The sequence below is a fragment of the Cariama cristata genome, unplaced genomic scaffold (genome assembly GCF_000690535.1).
Source record: "Cariama cristata isolate BGI_N322 unplaced genomic scaffold, ASM69053v1 scaffold36730, whole genome shotgun sequence".
In the NCBI taxonomy this organism is placed as follows: Eukaryota; Metazoa; Chordata; class Aves; order Cariamiformes; family Cariamidae; genus Cariama; species Cariama cristata.
In genome coordinates this window covers 3,378-13,855 of record NW_009594819.1, presented here as the reverse complement: position 1 = coordinate 13,855, position 10,478 = coordinate 3,378, and the positions used below count along the sequence as shown (strand labels likewise).

Below are 10,478 nucleotides of genomic sequence, written 5' to 3'. Positions count from 1 at the left end.
ACTGAATAATTGGGGGGGGAGGGGGGCGTGTGTTGTATGTTGGTTAAGTTGAAATAGAAAGTTCAAACTGGTTACGTGTAAAATGCCAACGTGTCTTTGCGCTTCCACTTGCTTTCCCCGGAAGGAGAGGCACTGTCGTGGTACCTCTTTACTGCAGAAGACAGATCTCTACCTGATGCCTGCTTTTATAGCCCGGGGTTGTGGTCGTTACCCCAGGTCCGCGTCTGGCTCTTGCCAGGCTGGACCACAAAGCTGCAGGCTCCTTCGTGGACCTGAGAGGCCGTTTTGGGTGGGCTCCGTAACCTTCCGGCAGCACAGTTATCAGCTGCCACTTAACTTAATCATGTAAGCACGGTAAAAAGCATGCCTGCTTTCTCTAACATTTCTCTCTCGCATGCTCTTCCCCATCTGTCTCCCCAGAAAATAAAATCAAAGGTGCTTTTAAATGGACAGTTAAAGGCTGATGACATCTTGACCAGAAATTGTATTTTGATTTATTTCTGGAAGCAGTCTGGGACTGCTTGGCTGACTGAACCAAGTGATTTCCATTTCTCTGATTTTGGGGTTCCAAATAACCTCCTCAACGTGTTTGTCTTTGAGAAGTGGCAGCCTTCAGGGAATCCCTGGCTTCAATATGCACATCATTGTTTTTTAAGGAACTTCGTGTTTTCTGCAAAAACAGTACCTTTTGGGCCTGCCTTTAAATGAGAAAAGGAGAAAAGCAGGGGATGGAAATTAAAAGGGCATGGAAATTAATCTGTTTTAATGTTTTGAATGTTCAAATCTATGGTGAGCTAACCCCTGAGTGCCCAGGAAGCTATTTGTGTGGTATGTGACATTTTTCAAACGCGGTGCCAGCAATCCTGGTGGCGGGATGTGCTCACAACTGGAGAAAGATTGGAGAGAGCTGCTCCCTCTCACGCGAACTTGTGGGCAGGAATTGCTCTGTTCTCAACACAGAAAAACCACCAGGTGCATGCCTCCTTTGCCCAACACACGCCAAAACTGTTGTGATACCTGTTTTGGTGATACACCAAAACTGTTGGATAAGTGGTTAATTAAACAGAAAACAGGATAATCATAGTAAGATCCATTGCTGAAGTGTCTCCCCTTTGTATACATAACCGCAGCTCTTTTAATGGAAAGGATAAGGTGATCTTTCTTTAATGCTTACAGATTTGGCAAAAATTTTCACCTCTCTTTCCTTTAGTTTGAAAGGGTGAACCTATACAATCGTTTAAATAACTTTTACTATTTCAAGTATCAACCATCTAAATAAGGAAATTCAGAATTTTCAAGCTAGAATGAGATTTCCAATGCATTTTAAAAACAGGCTTTTATTGGAGAAAAAAAAATTAAGTATTTCTGTGCACTTTTTCTGCAGTTGTATGAATATTCATATTAAAGTTCCTACATTCCTGAAAGTTATTCCTCTGAACTTGAAGATGTTTTCTCTCAGTTCTGTTAGAGCCAGTTTCAAAGTTCCATGGGAAACCAAAAATTATCTGTGACCTATCAGACATTTTAACACATACAAAAATTACACTTTCATGTAGGTAACATAAAATGTATTTTGGTGCATTTTTGTATTGCAAAGTGGAAAAAATGTAAAATGTCACTAGAGCGTAAATCTCCATGAACTGTTTGCGTGTATATCCTAACTAGGAATGGCAGTTTGCTTGTCAAATGTCCACTCGGTAGCTGCTTATAAATTATGTGCTTTAGTAGTGCTGAAACTGTTGCATTTTATCATACAAATGCTTTGAATGTTAAAATGTCACAGGTATTTAGCAACAGCAGTCTATGGAGCCCTGCGCTGGCAGCAGTGGATGTGGTCATCCCTGTCGCTGCCAGACCTGCTAGTTCATCTTGTCAATGATCCGTGCGTTCGGAGCAGCCAGGAGCTCGCAGCCGTTAGATGGTAACTTTCTCAAGTTATGCTTGATCATGTTAATAATCTACGGATTTGGATTCCCTGAAAGTATTCACTGATTTAATTCTGAGAGGGTCTATCATGTCAATAATATTAATACATCTTGTTAGGTCCTGTCATGTGAATAGAAAAGTTACTATCCCCGTGACAGAATTATCCTGGTTTTTATTTCGAATTTTGAAAAATCAAGCATAAAGGGAATTAAAAGGAACCAAAGACCCGTATAAAGTGATGGGTAGCACAGAGCCATATGCTGGAAGCAGGTACTATTTTATGGCAGTGCTGGAGAAGTCTCAGAGCAGTGGCTGATTTGCATGATAGATGCATATATGCTATGGTACCCCCATATGGCAAAAGAGCATGGCATCCCTCAGAATTTTTGGCTTCAAGGGAGTGAAGTTAGGCCTTATTTTTGAACTTATTTTTGAATGTTAAATTTGGATTAAATTAACATTGGGCAGACATACCCCAACGGCCGTGAGTATGGCTGAGATGGGCACAAACAGCCACCCCCATACTTCACCGGTGCTGGCAGCACCTCGCATCGAAACAGACCATGACACCGCCGCCTTGGCTGGTCTTCTCACCTCTGCCAGAAGTTGATAAACTTTTACTTGCTGCTTCGTTAGGCATTTTACTCTGTAGCCCAGTCCCCATCTGGCCTGACGAGGCCCCTTTCGCTGGACCCTCCTCGGTGCCTCTGCAGTGCAGACGGTGCTGCAGCGATGCTGCCTGGCGTGGCACGGCACGGCACGGCATGGCACGGCACAGGCAGGGGCATGGCAGAGGCTTTGACTCTCTACAGGTAGAAGGGGGCAACACTTACAGGAAGAATTACTGTTTTTGCAGTAGACCGGGTGATATATTTGCAAGAAATGGACAGTCACTGCCTGGGTTCAAAGTTTCTCAGGGTCAGTGTTGAATCTAAAAGCTGCGTGTCTTTTTTTTTTCTTTTCCTTTTTTTTTTTCTCTTCTCCCCTCGAATGTATAGTTTCTCTACCTGTAGTAACAACTCATGCTGTAGCTAACAGAAACTAATTTCATGTTGTTTCTTGACCATGCAGTTAATTCTGTTTCTGAAGTATACTTGTAACTTCCTTTGGCACTTAAAAAATGGAGTGGTGCATGCCTGTGCACAAGCATACACAAAGAGTGAAGGATTTCTGTGGACTCTGTGATAACCCTGAAATATCTTCTGCTTTAAAATTAATTGCACTGGATTTGCATGTCATATCCAGTTTCTCTCTGACTTATTTTGATGGCAGATGAGACCCTGGTTAAATTAATTCTGCTTTTCTGGTGATGGTGTGAGGAAGGAACGAGAGGGAAAATAATAGCACTGAGATACCCAAAAGTTGGTTTGGAGAGAACAGTTTTTATCAATGGCATATTTATGTGATGCGAGAGAGCAGAAATCTGAAATCTTGTGATCCATTTTTAGACACTGCAGACTATTCAGAAAGTCCCACGTCATATTAAAAACTTTATGGAGTTGAGACTGATTGGAAAAAATAGATGTGCGAGAAGGACATATAAAAGCTTTTGTGTGTTAATGGTTGTATATAAGCTGTCAGACATTTTTTCAAAGACATATTCTGGATGGATGTTACTTGTTACAAAGCTAGGTAAAAATAATTATGGTATTACTGAATATATATGATGCTCATAAATGGAGAACACATGAAAAAATTATGAGGAAATTGATAGACATTAACATGCACAGTTAACATGTTGGTAACATAACGAAAATGCTTCTGTAAAATTGTCTATCAGTACAGGATGCTACAGATTGAAGCCTAGCTACTAGGAAGTTTAAAGAAAAAAGCTTGAATTATTGTTTATTTAGAATGTACCCCAGCAAAAACTCACTTCTAACAAACTGATGCACCACTCTTCTGGGATCTTGTATCCTCCAGCAGCACTGTTTTTTTTTCTGTGTTTATTTCAATTTTAGCTGTGATCAGAAATCACCTCAAAGTAAATATGAAGAATGGTCCCCTAAGAAAGTTACTTAAAATGTGGTACTTCCTCCTTTTGCATCTGATGATGGAAGGTGATTAATAGACGACGTAAAGGTTAAAGAGAGAGAGAAAGAAAGCTGTAAATCATCTAGAATGACAGTAAAAATTAAAACCTTGGGGTTTGTTGGGCTCCCCAGTGTATTAGCTAATAAATATAACCATGCTGTAGTTCTGTTCATCTTCTGATTTTAGAGGCTTTGCAAATGTTTGTGTTCAGATTAATGTATAAATGTATGTGTAAGTATGCATACGCTTAGTGTGGCGAGTGTGCGCGCGTATGGTGCCCGCCCGCGCGCGCTCTCCGTGCGCGTATGCCTGGGTGCATCTATAACAACGTTTGGTGAGTCGCCTAATGAACATTCAAATAAAATATACGTGTCCCCATGCACGAGTCTCCTCCTCCTCCTCCTCCCCTGCCTCTTCCCTGCGCGCCCACCTCCCCCACCCCACTTCAAAGCTTGTGGTCCTTTTTCCATCCTTGTACTAAAAGGTTTCTTTGTAAGCCAGGCCATTTGTCCATCATTGTTTGGGTTCCAAACAGTGGTAAAATACCCTGTCACCGATCCAGAGTGCTGTGAATGGCAGCTTCTCTCCGGACAATTGGCGGTGGTGCCGAGAAATATTCCTGAGAGGATTATTTAACCTTTCAATTTAGGGGGCACAAAGCCTGGCTGATTAATGAACTTTCTGATGGGCGCTGATAAGCGGATCTATTTCTTTATTTCCTCCAAAAGTGATTCCTTCTCCTGTCCCATATTACTATAATCTTAAACATAAAATGTGGCAAATAGATTAAAAAACAGCACTAAAGAGTTTATCTGGCTGGCAAACTGAAGGAGCTAAATTAAAATTGGTAATGAAAGCAGTGGCTGAGCCCTGTATATGGTTTTTAAATGCGCTGTGTATTTTGAAGAGACTTATTCTCCAGCTTGCCTGGTAATGACTGCTTTTGGTGCACAGTCCGGGGCTGGCTTCTGTTATCCCCCCAAAAAAATGAGTTGTGTTATCTGGATGACTGCAGACACATATGCATCCCCCTTTCTCACTGCATGGGCAGACAAGGTCGATAGCATTACAAGGTATTTGTGGCAGTGCTTGTTTCAGTTTTCAGAGCTGCCAGTTTTCAGCCAGATTTGAATTACAAAAGAAGAAGCTGGCATGAAAATTGAAAGGGTTTATCGGCTAGTCTGAAGCCTCATAGCACATTGCTTATTTATGCAGTCCATTTGCACCAGGAAATGTAAAAAGGAAATACATTTTAAAAATAAGGTCATAAAGATCCAGATATGTTTAAGATGGCAAATAAAATATAGGTACCTATAATATCTTTCCAGGAAACGATTTCACTTAATGTTGCACATTACTTCAGAGGAGCATTTATGTTACTGTCATAAATTTGTGCATTTGTGTCACTGTATAGATAGTCTCTGGGGATTAAGAAGGAAGTGTTTGCTAACTTACTTTAAAATTAAAATAGAAGAAAGATAGGTTTGTAGTTTGAGGGCTACATCAGAAATAGTTGAAGTTTAATGCACCATCCTATTTAAATAACGTTTTGCATTCCGTGTAAAATTATCCATGGACGAGTGGATAGATGCCACCACCTTTGGAGAAAATTGGGATGCCTTTTAAACCATGAAGATTTTGAGGCATTCAGGGATTGTATTGTTGTTATCCTTACTATCTTGCATATATTCATTTTCTCTATGAACTTGAGATTTTTTTTTTGTCCGTTTTTCAGAACAGACTTTTTGAATTAATATTTTAGTATTTTTTTTCTCTGCTTGTAAGAGTATCAAAAGATTACATTCATTTCTTTTAAATATATAATATTGTACTTTTTGTCTCTTCCTTTAACGTTTTCACACAGTCGACTGTAGATGCTATTTGCATCTATTTACAATGCGTTTTAGAAATGTCTTATTTCTGTAGAAAACAACCACTCCTCCAGTGCTTGTACTGCCAACCGAACAAGTGAAATTCCTTCTTCGGAGAAAGTCTTTGGTTTTCCAGACTGTGCAATCAAAAAATAAAATTTTGTCCATTGATTTGTAATTTAATGTGTATCGTGTACTGAAAAAAAAAAAAAAAACCCAAACCTAAAAGTTTGGTTAGATCACTGTTTCTTTGGTTATTTCACTGTGTTTTGTTGATACCCAAAAGTGTGGAAAGAATGTTACAAGCACATGTAGTAAACCCAATTACAAGGTGCACTTTCTGGAAAGATACTCAGGTGCGACCTCCACAACTCCTGTTGGAAGAGCAAGTTTTTTCAGATGGCTGAAAAAATGAAGAAATAAAATTTGGTAAAGAAATTATTCTGTTTATAATTGTTTGGAGTTTGGGGGAGATTAAAAGTCAAAATACTAAATTTGTATGTTTCTCCTTTATTAGCACACATCAAGCTCAATATGTTTCTGTCATGAATTTTCATAAGGATTTTTACTACGTAGCATGTGTGGCTTAATGATGCAATCACCTGATAGACTAGGAAGACTCCAAAGGAGACGTTCCGGTCTGTTGTGTACATAATACTTGTTTCAAAAATCTGCCTAATTAAGGAATTACCGAATGGAATGCAAGTCTACTGGGTGCATGACATGGTTAAAGAAAATAACAACAACAAAAACCCTTAGTATAATTACGATATTACATGATATCTTATATTGGCAATTTTGAATATAAGGGAATGGCGCTAACCTGCCATTGTTTCAGCTGGTATACAAGTAGATTATGATAATTTGTAAAGGGAAAATAAATGTATATTTTTCAGTGATAGAGCTGTTCTGACTGTTTCCCTGTCCAACTCCAGTCTACAACCCACAGTGTGTAATAATTCACTTGATGATCGTCTTTCAGTGGCTCAAGAAATTGGTGAAACATCAGTGCTAATGAGTTTTACTCCCAGCCTTACGTCTTGTTTGTCTGAGTGGCACAAAAACAGACTGTGTGGAATGCAGAACTCATGCATTGGTTGTGACGGGCACATTGTTGGAAGGAGCGCCCTGGATCCGCTGTTTGGGTTGTGTAGGTGTCCTCCCCCCCGCGCTTCTTTCTTTAATCCACCATTTAATTACTCATCTTTAGAGTGCAACAAGAAATAACAGTAAAAATTATCTGATAGATTAAGTATGAGCATAGCAATTGATATAATGGATCAGAAGAAATAACTATCTCTTCTCAGCACGTGAGAACTGTGCTGGATGATTTGGAGGTGGTGTAAGTAGCCGTAGGTAGCCAGCCTTGGGGTGTGCTGGGTTGACGGGTTTACAAAATTATTCCCTCGCATGCTAAAATGAAGTTGCTCAAACTGGTGTTGGATGTAACAAAAAAACCTCCCACACCTCATTGCAAGCCTTAGGCGGAGGCAGCGTGGTAGCTGATGGATGCCGATGGTTCGATGGAGGGCATGACCTTTGTTTCATCTGATTACCAGACTCTGGATGGCACAGGGAACTTTTCTGAATTTTATGTAGTTATCAGAGTGGTTTCAGTGGCGCACGAGGTAGGGTGGAAGGCTTTTTTTTCTGGCAGGTACTTTTTTATCAGTTTGGGTCCGGCACATCTTTGTGAGTTACGAGAGATGACTCTGCACGGGTCAGGCTCAAGCTGCCCTTGGTTGTCAGTGAAGCCGAGTGCGTGTCATCGTACAGGTCTGAATCACGAAGCGTGCCATTACGCGTTATGCTGGACTGTGGAAGTCAATTGGCACGGCTAGCTGAGATGCGTTTGTCCAACACGGGCAGTTTGAGTTGCACAAAAGGGTCTCGCCTCTGGTCACCCGCACCGTCGAGGTCCTTGCGTCGCCTAATACGGAGGAGCAGAGAAATACACAAAAATGGTGGTCAGAAGATTTTCCTTAATTAGTGAGATTTAACCAGATTGCAGATCCTAAGTAGTAATGAGCTTCGTAAAAGTGAGCCCTCATTGGATCAAAGTCGGTGCAGAGAAGGGGAGCTCAAGGTCACAGAGGGAGCTGCCCAGCAGGTCTATTTGCATAAAAAATTACAGTCAGAAATAGGCCAGAGAGGCAACCCTGGCATTTTGATCTCTTGGCCTTTGTCATGGAGATTCCTAGTTGAGAAGGGAGGAAGGCCAGTGTCCCAGATAATGATTAACTGTTTTAATGGCATTCATTCATTCATTCCGCACTAACTACTCATGCAGAAAAAAGGGTTATGTAAAATGACATTAGAAGAAAAATCATTTGTAATCGTTGCATCAGGCTGCACTTTGAGGAGACATTAGGAGTAAATCCATGGCGTGGTAGGCTTATGCTTTATCTTCTGATATTTACTGAGTTTACTGGTGCATGAAAAGCTTTCAGCAAGAATAGCAGATGGGATGGACCTTTCATAGGTAATGCTATCTACCAGGTTATTACTTCTATATATTGATAGTGAAGTAATCTCCAAGATATCACCCTACAAATATAGATTATTTAAATGTTTGTAACAAAAAAAACTATAACATAAAGAAGCTACGTTCATGAATAGTTTATTTTGTACCCATATGGCCAGAGTCTTTAGATGCTTTTTTTAAGCCTTAAATAATAAGAAAACACAAGCTTTATACCATGTGGGTTTTTTGTTTGGCTTTGGAAAGGAGTAAAGTTATGTAGAGTTGTAATCTGACCTGCAAGTATTCAGTTTAATTTCTTTCCTCAAATGTGACCTTTTCTATTAACTAAACAAAAGGAAACGGGGGCAGAGGGAGCTGGCTCGGGAGGGGGGAGGTTGGGGTCACAGGGTGCGTGTTCCCAATAAACGGGTGAGTCTGAAGGACTCCCACTGTCGGGGGAAGGCCCCGGCGCCTTATGCCCCATTTCGAGGTGCGGTCATCCCCCGCGAGGCCGGGCCGCTCCCCTGGCGCTCCTCTCCCACCGGCGGTGCGAGGGCGGCGGAGGCACGGTAGCGCAGCCGGCGCTTGGCGTTGAGTTCCGTCTGGACCTCTGTTAGCCACTGAGAACGGCAAGCGTCCGGTAGTGGGGGGCATACCGGCCAGCCAGTGCCAGGCGTCGTTCCTGAGCCAGGTGAGTTACTCACATCTCCTGCGGGGTGTTTAACGTGTGGATTACACCTAGGCACCTATTGAAGTAGTGTGTAAATGCTTTTTACTCGCTAATTTAGCCGTATAAATCACTGCAGCACGCTGGGGAGCGTGCTCCGTTTCTTGTCAACGTCTGTACGGCTGGCACGTATTTTCAAAAGCCCAAGTCAAAACAGTGGACGATCTTATTTACCTTTTCTGAAAAAGGTAACTGTTTTGAACTCAGTGCAGATTTTACTAGAGTTTCAATATAAGAACACTAAGGATGGCCAAAATCATAATATTTACATTGGAGGATGACCATTGAGCATGTGAAGGTGTCAGGACTCTTCAGCGGGCCTTTTAGCAGACAGTATCTTGGAATGTAAGGGATCGTGTCTCTGGAATAATACATCGTTTTTGTAACTACGTGTTACCGTTACACTGCACCTTGCAGAGCCCGAGTAGTATAATCACTTCATTTTCAGACTGACGTTATGGTTCGTTTTAAGGCCTAGCAGGCAGAAAGCAGAATAGTACTGTAATGGTCTTGATTTTGCATTTGACAGCTGTATTGCACTAGTATTCTGGTCGCAGAGCTCTCTAGGAGACAGGGACTGACGGAAGGAACCTGTTGGGGTTTTGTGGCAGCATCCCAGTGTGGGCTTCAATGGACATCAGCTTTGAAAACAGATTTAATATGGGTAAAATTCTACATGGTAGGAAGACAGAGGAGGGTATCACTCGTAGGATTTATTTCTGCTTTATAGGAGCCCTGTCCAAAGTGGAGGTGATTTCTAGGGCTACTCCTCATGCTGAAAACTAACTATATTACAAGTGATTGATCCAATAAATTAAACCCACAGATTTTTCCTCAAGGGGATTATACAAATGTTTGCATTCCATGGTTGTTTTTTTTTCCCTTGCCTGTTGTATGTATTTATGATAAAAGAATACCTGAAAAACTAAGCCGGCTTAGTAAGTCACTTACACACTACTGTTAGCTGGAGAGCTCTCGCTGTAAGACATGGATGAGAAATATACAAATTACTTTATAGGTGGTGGTTTTTTTCCTTTCCCTGTTTCCCCGCCTTTTGTCACAAATCACTGTTGGATGTGTCACTCTTCTTAGTCTTCCTTTAGCCTCCTCCTGGTGAGTGAATGTGAACGGAGGAACATGAATCTGAAACACACATTTAAACCCAAGGCTGAAGAGGTTCAAAATAAGGTGACCCTGCAAGTGTGATCAGATTCATAAAAAATGGCTTTGGAAGATTTCTGTTGTTTCTACCTATTTTACAAGCACTGCTGTCATTCTTCTGGAGGCTATGCAGCAGACCACAGCGGCTCTAACAGTAAAAGAGCGTGGTGATACAGATTTAAAGAAAAAAGCAATTCCTGTAATGAGCTTTACCAAGTACTGCTAATTTCTTTGGAATCTAGGCCACTCTTCTGTGCTCCTTTAGCACCAGAGAGAAGGAAATGCATGGAATGCC

At 41.2% G+C, this 10,478-nt stretch overlaps 1 protein-coding gene across 1 annotated transcript in view; it reads left to right on the top strand.

Annotated features, from left to right (window-relative positions):
- LOC104161054 (zinc finger CCHC domain-containing protein 7-like) overlaps nucleotides 1-10,478 on the top strand; it is a gene marked incomplete at both ends in the record, with an annotated part of 32,503 nt that overhangs the window by 20,975 nt on the left and 1,050 nt on the right. The window lies entirely within an intron of this gene.